Here is a 10,742-nt window from a genome sequence, read left to right on the forward strand (position 1 = left end):
GTTTCTCAACTTGTTTTAGAAACTAGTGACATTCATATAATGAGGCAACGGGCTGGGACAATCAAATCTATAAAAATGATCTAGCAGCATAAAGAGAATAAAAACTAATACAAAGCATAGTTCATATAAAATTCTCGCAGGGTTTCAAAATTACAGCATAATCGTAGATCTAAACACAGTAGGAATTTTCCAAATGGTGTAATGACTTACAGTGGGACTACCGATACTTTAGACGTAGAATACAGGTCATATGTTTAGTTTTTTGTTTCAAATTTGTTTCATGGGGATAAACGACAGTGCCTACAACACTTCCCCCAGCTAGTAAATCAATTTATCTACTCATTGCAACCAATTTATAATTGCACTACATACATCGAAGGAAGATATGGGCGTCACATGTCTTTAGACGTAATATCTCCTATTTAGCGATATGGTTAGAGAAACGTTTATTTGTTCTGCATCGTGCTCGCATCGTGTGTATGTACTTTCGTTTAAAATAGTGAGGAAATAAATGGCATTGGTATGTATCAAAATGGACCACTACAGCATTTTAAAAGGGCATCCGTGGCCGCTGACTTCAAATTACTTGCCCCTCACAGACGTGGGTTCGAATAATCTCTTGGGAGTGTTAAATTGTGTATGTAAAAAAGTCACCCTGGCATTTGAACGACCGGTTGTTCTATCCAGGTTCTCATTCGTGATAAATTTATGCCTGAAGGGGCACATGTGCGTTTCTATCACTATACATACATTAGCAGTAGAAAACGTAAATTTGATTCTGTTTTGAAATTAGTTAAAGTGAAAGCCAAAGAATGACATTATAAGAGACATTTAGATTACATTGTTATAATTAAGATTTATACTAGGCTTTATACATTGAATTTAAATATTATTTACGTACACTTCCGTTCGTTTTTATCGTTTAAGCCACCTGACACTGTGCTATTCATTAATCATGTTAATGGCAGCGATTAATTGCTTATTGAACTTAGAGAGATACCGAGCGAAATTAGGAATGCTAGTTTAATTGAAGATGAAACAGATTAACATTTTTCATTAGTAAAGGCCTTTCATTTTTATTTTATCTGAAGGTTGTTGGTCGTGGTAAAACATCTCACATAACGAGAGTTCCATTAAAAGTACCAAATACCCAATCATTAACTAATGCATCGATGGTATAACAATGACTGTTCTACATGTTGCATATTACATTCGCTCTTCCTAGGTGAGCTCATCAGTACGATGATATGTCACTGTTGATCGTATATAAATTATCGGGGGATTAATCATTTGTTTAGACATTTGATTGTTCAGGTCCTTCTTCTTCGGCTGGAGAATTCAGATTAATGGTAAAAATAGTTATGGATTTTTTATCGTCTTTCTATCTTTTCAGTTTTATTTTTCAAAATTCTCCGCTCCTCCCATGTAAGTTTAGAAGTGCAGCTTAAAACATATGTGTGTTAAAATGAACTCTTGAAGATTAAAATTGAATATTTAAAATACAAAAAGAATCTACACAGTATATATTTAAACAAATAAGTGATAGGTTTGTGTATATAAACATAATTTATGCTAGATTTCAAATATTATGCATTATTTTATGGATCCTGCAATAAATCAACGGTCCATAGTCTGTGCTTTATGTCTTTGACTGATCTTTATTCAATGCATGTTTACTGGGCTAATAAATTAAAAATTGTAAACTACATATACAGTTGTGAACATTAGTTTCTGATGATAGCTAATAAGTCACCTTTAGAATAACTTGCCGGTCTAAAAAGCTATTGACCAGAGACCCGAAGGACTGTATAATAATTTATGTAGTGGTAACCGTATTATGAAAATGGATATAACCCCACTTAGAAAATGGAAGTGTTTTAAATGTTATTAAATATTGAATATTATAATGTTACTAATAAAGTGATTTCATATTGGCCCTGTTATTTGTCTGAGGTTGTCGTATTGGCCCAAGTCCGAAGGCCGCAGGTCAATACGACTGCCCGAGGACAAATAGCTAGGCCAAATGTGAAATCACTAGATTAATGACGGTATTGTTATTCAGCTTTTGAACACTGACTTAAACACCATAAGAATTAAGCTAGTTATGCACCTTTGTATCAACTTATTTTAGCATTATTGATTAAACCCTGATGTTTGAACACATTCTCATTTCTTCTAGAAAAACAGATAGGTTTATGTGTAGGTTAGTGTGATTAATTGTACAGATACCGTGATGACTCGATTCAATCAGCTAAAATGGGAACTTACGTATCAATTTTCTCTATTATTGTTGCGAGTCATTTAATTTTGAACCGAGATAGAAACTGCTTTCCGCTTTCCCTTGTAAACTGCAGGCAACGAGACACAAAATTGCACACATGTTTTGATCAAGTTAATACAAACGACCAAGAACCTATCATACAACTCCATTTCTCATTTAATTTCTATCTGAAATTGTTACAGCTGGCATCCATGGTGTTCGCTATTCCATGTATGATCCTTTTTCTTAGCATGTGAATCGCTATCGTAATTAACAAAAATCCAAACTATCAAAATATATGTTTAAAATAAGTGTCATCCTTTGAATTTATCCCAGTTTTGTGACTGCGCCCTCGTGATATAATTCCTTCGCATCTAAACTCCAAATAATGATTTCATTGAATGACAAATCAATGTTTTGGATATATAATTTCTTAATCATAAAACGTCTTTGAGTCACGTGAAAATGTCAAAGACTCGATTAATTCAAATCCGTAACGTATCTGCCAATAACGTATTTATTGTGCAGAAACTAAAAAAATAAAATAAATCTGAAGATCCGTTATGATTGCCACATTTATAAAAAAAAAGAAACGTTCAGTCACATAAAAACATGAATGTTTAATGGGTATGACTTTCTTAACGAGTGTATAATGGTAAATCATACTTGTTTGGAAATATTGGTAACGTATCTATTTAGATTTAAAGACTTATTGTTATCATATCGTCAATGAAATAATATCATTGCTTTTGAAATTACATGGTATAAAGATTAATTATTGCATGGTGAAATATAACTACTTAGAATATTAAAACATATTGTGAAAGCACATTTGGGTTATATGTTGTTCTCTGGCTTCCCCGAAGTTTGGTAACGTATTTATCTGGTGTTCGAGGGACAAACATTTAATAGCCACACTTTATGCAAACAATTTTTTTTATCTAGGCAAAGTTCTTTTCCAAACGCCTTTCCACTCAGTTTTTAAAACTAATCAGAAAGAATATTAAGTTTATTTTTGTCATACATAAGGGTAAAGTGCCGTTACAACATCACAAAGGTATGCATCGAGTGGAGGACAAAGCAAAATTGTCCATATGAATCACATTAGGAATATGTAATGTGCTCAGATGCGTCAAGCACGTTACAGTTCAATCTGATTCTACTCCCTGGAGAAATATAATAACTTATGGATTTTAAAACATAGTATCACAGCATATTAGGTACATGCATGTGGTTCTCTGGCTTCTCCGAAGTTTGGTAACGTATTTATCTGATTTTCAAGGGACAAAAGTTTAGCAGCCACACTTTATGCAAAAGCCTTTTTATCCAGACAAAATATCTTTCCACTCAATTTTTGGAACATATAGGTAGGAAAATTTAGCTTATTGCATGTCATAAATGTAAAGTGACGTTATTTCAGCATAAATGTAAGCATCCGAGCGGGGGACAAGGCAAAATCGTCCATATTAAGCTCATTATGAAGTTGTAGTTTTCTCAAATGTGTCAAACACACTACAATTTAATATAATTCTACTTACTGAACGATAGTTTGACATAAATAAAAGTTTAAACATACATTGTTACAGCTACATTAGCAAATGCACACGTGGGACTGAATTTTCACTTTACATGTTTAGTGGAGAATCAATGTTATGATAGTTTTGCATATATAAATGGTTCAACATACTTTGTTACAATTATATTAGCATAACATTATACACACGTGGGATTGTTTTCGCTAATTTGCATGCTTAGTGGAGAATCACTGTATAAACATTAATTCTTGCATAAAAACTACTTTTTTCACTGGATCCGCCCATGTATAAACGGGAGACAAATCGTGTGCAAACAAGGCAATTCACGTGCTGTTAATACATGATTTTTATTTTTGAAATGCTTTGACAGGGCCGTATGTATGTATTTCTGCGCAGACTGATATTTGGCATTTGCATCTTGTTTCTTCCATAATAACCTCTTCTTGTAGCATTATAGATACAATGTAATTCATAGTATGTTTAGCTGTATCAGTTTCCAACCCCAAACGTACCGCCCCCATCAATGTACGAACTAGCTTCTCTTAGAGTTTACTCCCTTTACAAAGCGTCTGTTCAGTTATTGTAAATAACTGTGAATAAATAAGTATCGCGTGTAACTTGTGCTATTTCCCGTTTTTAGGTATTAAATTAATGATTTTTGTTACTATCAGTCGGTTTGTTTTTACCTGATTTTTCGCAGAATTCATATAATAAACATCGAAAGCTAGTCACTAGCTTCGTACTCATCCGTACTCTGTTTGTTCGTACTCAAAATAATTCGAATGTAAAGTTGTTATTCTTAAAATAATTGTGTTCCTGTTTATCAAATTTTTAAGTTATATGCAAAATTATGTGTAATGTAACGTTTGTAATAACTAAAAATAAAAATAAGATGCTCAAAAACCTTCAAATCAAGTCTTTAGTAGTGTTGTTGTTATGTGTGCCCCGGTTATGGATATTTAAAACATGTTTACCGTTTCCAAGAACAACAAGAATGGTAAATAAAAAATGTACCGGAATCGTCAAGTCATCACATATGAAAACAATGCATTTAGTCGTCGTGTAATGTTTTTTTTATGCAAGAATAGCGATAATACACGTTTGTTTTGTGTAGTAACGCCTGCAGAAGCCCTTGGGATATGTTTGTGACCTCGACCTTCGGTCTCGGTCACAAACAATCCCAAGGGCTTCTGCAGACGTTAATACACAAAAAAACGTGTATTATCCCTACAATGAACTTCATGATCCCAAAGAACCAGTTAATATAACAACACTGTGTCAAAGTACGGGGAGAAATTGAACAGCCGCAACATAGCACTGAGAAACTGCTGTTGTGATAGTGAATATAATCTACAAGAAGACTCTTTGGAATAATTAAAGGTAGTGGTACATTTATCGGAAGCACAATGTATCCAAAACAGATAGGTAAACCATAGAACGGAACCAGTCGAAACACACTTCTCACCCCCAGCACCTGCTTAAGCGGAACTATTTGTCAGAATAGTCAATGAAAAAAAGCTATAAAAAGCAAAGTCTGAGAACGGTTTGATCCTGTATATTTTAGGTATAATAAATCAAGTATGTCATTGCTTTTGGTTAGATAGTAACACTGTCAACATTTTGAGAAGTACTCGGGCCCTTGACAATATCCTCATGCTGACAATATTTTGCCCTCCCATTCCTTTCATAATTATATATCATTTACCTAAGCATGAACGAGTAAAATGATATCATGTATAGAATGTAGCTGATACTTTTTTCATTTCGTAATTCTTTCAATTTCAATGCCACTTACGGAATACACTTGTATATGAAAATTCATTAGGACAACCCGGGTGGAAAATACTGTGCATAAAGTATTTTTAAAAGTGAATTTAGTCGATTTTATGTCTCTTCTCATCACAACTCATTACATCTGTAAGTTTTGATATATTTTTTCCGGTACAATGCTAGTTTGTTTTCCTCTGTACACAAAACGCCTCATTGTGTCTTGAATACGACACTCTTTTCATATAGACATACCATTGTGACATTCCGTCAGACATTTACATGGAGTATACAACATGCATTCATTGCTATAAACAATTAAATAAAACCTATTCTGATGAAAATCAATAAAGGTCTCCCGCCTGATCATAACAAGTCGGGGACGCTGATTGGATCCGAAAATGTCCGAGCAAGTTTACCACCGTGAAAGTAGGCCCACAAAAATAAAACTGACGGAAAAAATAGCAAACTGGCTTTCAAAATCCAACAACTCGTGCATTTTAAGTACACGCAAACTGCAAGAATGGATAGCATTTGATATATACCCAGAAAGTCAATACTCTTTGTAGGCAGTTTCCAATTCATACTTTAGACAGTTCTACATGTCTCCGCTATTATTTTCTGTGTAAAATTGTAGTGCATCGGATCTTTTTATCAGCATTGCCAACCTTTCAATGAGACTGCCTTTCAGGTATGTCTATAGGCAGTAAAATACAAAAATAATTATTTTACTATTGTGGGATCAGAAATCGAAGGGAAATTAAATTGTATGTATTTCTCTTGTTTTAGTCACAGAGGCATACTCTCTATATTAGCAGGCGAAAGTTATAAGATTAGGAACGACAACGTAAATGTGTGCTTTGCTAGCTATATAGTAATATCACTTCTTTGGTCGTTGATTGTTTCAACTCGAATGTAGTTTCCATAATTTCAGCCTAAACTTGTTTGAGATTTCCGTGTTTAGATTATTCATGAGGTTTCCTATACCAATTGTTTTATTCCTCTTTTAACAATATTTCATCCAGATATCATGTTGATGGTTATAGTGAGATCATATTTACAGACAAATGATACTGATAATGCTTGATTTTGAAAGAATACAACAGTAACATTTACATGAGAAACCTTTTAACCTAATGATATGACATGGGGAGGGGGAGATATTTACATAAATCTAGTAGGAACATGTGTTCCTTTGAGATAAAATAACAAACTTGAAACACAAAAGTGACAAGTACAATTATATTCTTGTTTGCTCAGCAACGTGTTATTGTATTCCTTTAATCAAAATAATTCACCTTACCTTAATGAACCAGACAAAAGTCGCATTGACGTTTATAGTTGGTTGAATATCACCGGGTTTTCATCAATACCTAGGAAAGTAATCGTTTGTTATATGATCGTTAACTGGAAGACACAGAATAAATTTACCTTTAAAGAATTTGTCTAATACAGACTACGTTATGTGTTTTAGTCTGCGAAACATGAAACAAACCTCTATACGAACAAAAGCGTGAAGAATTTACTGCGTCTATGAAGAATAGACCATCCAATTGGAATTGTTCATATTTTTCTTACATTTGCATCGCGACCTCATGCATTTATTTATATAGCACAGCTTGGCTTCTACACATTGAGCCGTAAGTACGCAGACCTCAACATTACTGCGACAAAACTGAAAACGCAGTATATCGAATTTGACTTAAACGGAGTGCATAAATAAGAAGGAATTGTTAGAGGATTTGACACATTCTTCGAAATAGCCAGAAGTTCCAGATAAGCCAGTGAAAGATACGAGTTTCTTCAGTAAATTGTAACGTTTTACGACAATGTGCAATTTCAATTTGATATTTGCTTGCCCATTTCGTATTTGATATTTTGTACTAATGCGCGGTATTTCACAACTGCAAATGATGACTAGTTTTTGAATTTTCATTGATAATAGACTCCTATCAAACTCAAGTTTAAGTAGATGCGTTGCTCATTATACCTTCCTTGTTTATAGTATTAGATCAAGGATATCTTTATTGTACATGTGAAAAATCCATTAAATTAATTGAATAATTACACTCGTTTACTATAATTGTATTTAATGTGTCAACTGCTCTCATTTGATTTCCTCTATTTCAAAGATTAGTCCGTTCTCACGACTTGTGGCAAAAAGCATCCTCAGTAGTACGATTTCTCGGAAATATTACATCCACACGAATATAACGTATTTATTTTATGCTAACTAATGAAATACTGTATTCTATCAGTTAAATATTTTCATATCTCATCACTCACACTGTGAAAATATGAAATCTATATTTTCACACTGTGAGAGAAATAGCTCCGTCCCCTCATTACATTGTGTATGAATTTTAAATTATTTGCTTAAAACAGGATGAAAATTGTAGTCGCACTTTGTTCTTTATAGTATATTTCTCGATTCAAATTATTTTACTTAAAGAGAATTTCATAACGTTATGCAGCAAAAAAAAAAGATAAAATGAAACTTTATGTTGTGTGCGTCTTTATAACGTCACAGCACGTCTGACGTCATGTCTGTTTACGCGCGTTCCATATTCACTCAAAACAAACAAATATCCTCTATAGATTTAAGAAGTTCTATGTCAACGTTAAGAAGAGAATTTATATTCAGCTGTTACGCAATCCTAAATTGGAATTGTCTTGTATTCATTCATACTATATGAAAAACAAAATTTAAAAAAATAATTAGGAATTCAAAATAGGTCTACGAAACACAGTATAGTGTTTTCAGAAAGCTTGATTAAACTCATAGACTTCTTTTAATGCTGTTCTTTTAATCACAAGAATTAACCAATAAAATGTCTTCGTACTCTCTTTTTGCTTCTATTGAGAGACTTCAGTTAGCTCAATAGTTGTACTTTACTCGATGAAAAGCAAATGTTTGATAGAATATTAACGTTGGTTCAAAGATCTTCATAAGTTCATACCATCGTTCGTTTTTGTGACATATTAACAAGACGAAATATTTCTTATGAGTGTCCCTTGAATTTAAAGTATATGTGTATTGTTTTCTTTATATACTGCAAATGAAAAAGTATTACTAAGTCTCATGCAATAGAGTAATACCAATTGGTTTAGACAAAACGTTTAACTCTGAGGTGATGATATATTACAGTTTCCCAGCTTCATTCGAAATACAACAAGGCATATCGTTATGTTTATCTCGCAGCAAAATTCTCTTCCTGACTTCCGCCAGAATCTTAGACTAGGCTGCCTTTGTGACATATTTCTGTTTGTTGTTTTGTTAAGGACAGTCTCTTGTAGTTAATATTAAGTAGTTTTCTGGAATTCCACATTAGCTCGTGAATATTTTATTGTAATATGTTCAGTAGTTTTACCATGGTCTTTTTTTATTAACCCTTAGCCTGCTATATTTCTATAATGGACTGGTCCATCTTTCAATTTGGACAGTACCACTTATTACTCAAAGGGGTTTTCACTGAAAATTTACTGACTGAATAGCGAACAGTGCAGACCATGATCAGACTGCACGGATGTGCAGGCTGATCTTGGTCTGCACTGGTCGCAAAGGCAGAATCCTCTGCCGCCAGCAGGCTAAGGGTTAAATCGGTATACAAAAATGGTAAAATCCCGTTGATCTGAGATAGCCAGCAATAATGGTAATGTTGTGAAATTATGGTATATTTGTAGAACTTATAAAAGAGAAACAATACATATAGATTTATGTATTATTCAATACTTATCCGTTGCTGTACTCTGCGGACTTGCTCTTAATACTTTGCTATGCGTAGCTTTTAAAAGATTTTACAATGGCTGATAATATGTTAAATGGGGAACATTAAATATTTATTGTATTTATTGTGTCTAACTGTCCATTTATTTAACAATTTTCAAATCCTGAATTAAAATAAATCTCCAGACGCAGGACTATCAATATTGCTATTTACCGATAACATTGCTCAGAATGTGTTATACATCTTAGTTTTGTTGATGAATGTTCTGTCTTCGAAACAGAATGAAAAAGTCAGATGTACAGACATACCATAAACTAAGGCTAGTCGTTGAATTGTAGTGGTTTATATAGTACGAAGACAATTTCTTTATGACGAGCAGATCTGAACAAAGGAAGGCTTAATATTTCAATAAAAAGAAGTCGTTATATTTACAGATCGCAATGAAAAAAGTATATTAATAATCAAACGCAACAGTAATACAGGTGGAAAATTGATGCCAAAGTTCATTGAATATTGTATTTAATGCGATAGGTTTCGTCGAATTTTCTCTTATTGAGTGGATATCAGAATCAATATGTTACATATTTCGTAGCCACTAGAGAAAACGCGCAGTCTGGTGATAACTTGTTTCCGCTTGCAATTTAAAACACATAGGTTTTGTATGGCGTTAATCATTTCGTATGACTGATCAATGTCTGATCTAGTAAAAGTGTTAATTTCTGTCTTGATGTTTCCGTTTGGTTAGTTAATTTACATGACCTTCAAATTCAGTTCTTTATTTGTAAAAGTGTATATTGTAACAAGAATACATTTAACTTATTTTCTACTTTAAAGGCTCATGATGTACATATCTATTTTATGATTAGTCTAACATCTATTTTGAATACTAAAATGTTTATTTTGAATACTATATTAATAATGTTTTGACAAAACATTTTAGGATTTTTAGAGACACCTTTACAAAAACATGCAAAGAAGCCAAGCAAGCCTTTGGAGTTTTTCGTGGACAGACATTCGGATTCTTTTTCCGCTGTTCTAAGCTATCAGACTGATGAATTACACATCATAGCTTATGCTTGTACTGGGGAGATATCTTAATAAATGTTGTCTTTACTGGTTGCAAAAAATGTTGCAATAGTAACATGACTATATGTGTCTCATTACAAACAATCAGAAATACATGTCTAATATCTAGACATTTATTTGTGTTCCACGGTCGCTAAACTGATGATAGAAAATGCTCTGATTGCCTCTTTTCAAACTGCTGTGGAAAATGATAGCATCAGCTGCTGCACGGTTTCTTAGTTTCTTACTCCAATAACAATGTAAAATCTTAAATAAGCTCAAACGTGTCATCCGCATTTTAAGTTTCCACAGGGCCCTGTCAGAATGACAGGTCCACTTTATTACATTATGTACAATAAAGGGACACAACTTCAGCTTTTCAATGGT

This window comes from Mercenaria mercenaria, chromosome 14, assembly GCF_021730395.1.
Source record: "Mercenaria mercenaria strain notata chromosome 14, MADL_Memer_1, whole genome shotgun sequence".
NCBI classification, from domain to species: Eukaryota; Metazoa; Mollusca; class Bivalvia; order Venerida; family Veneridae; genus Mercenaria; species Mercenaria mercenaria.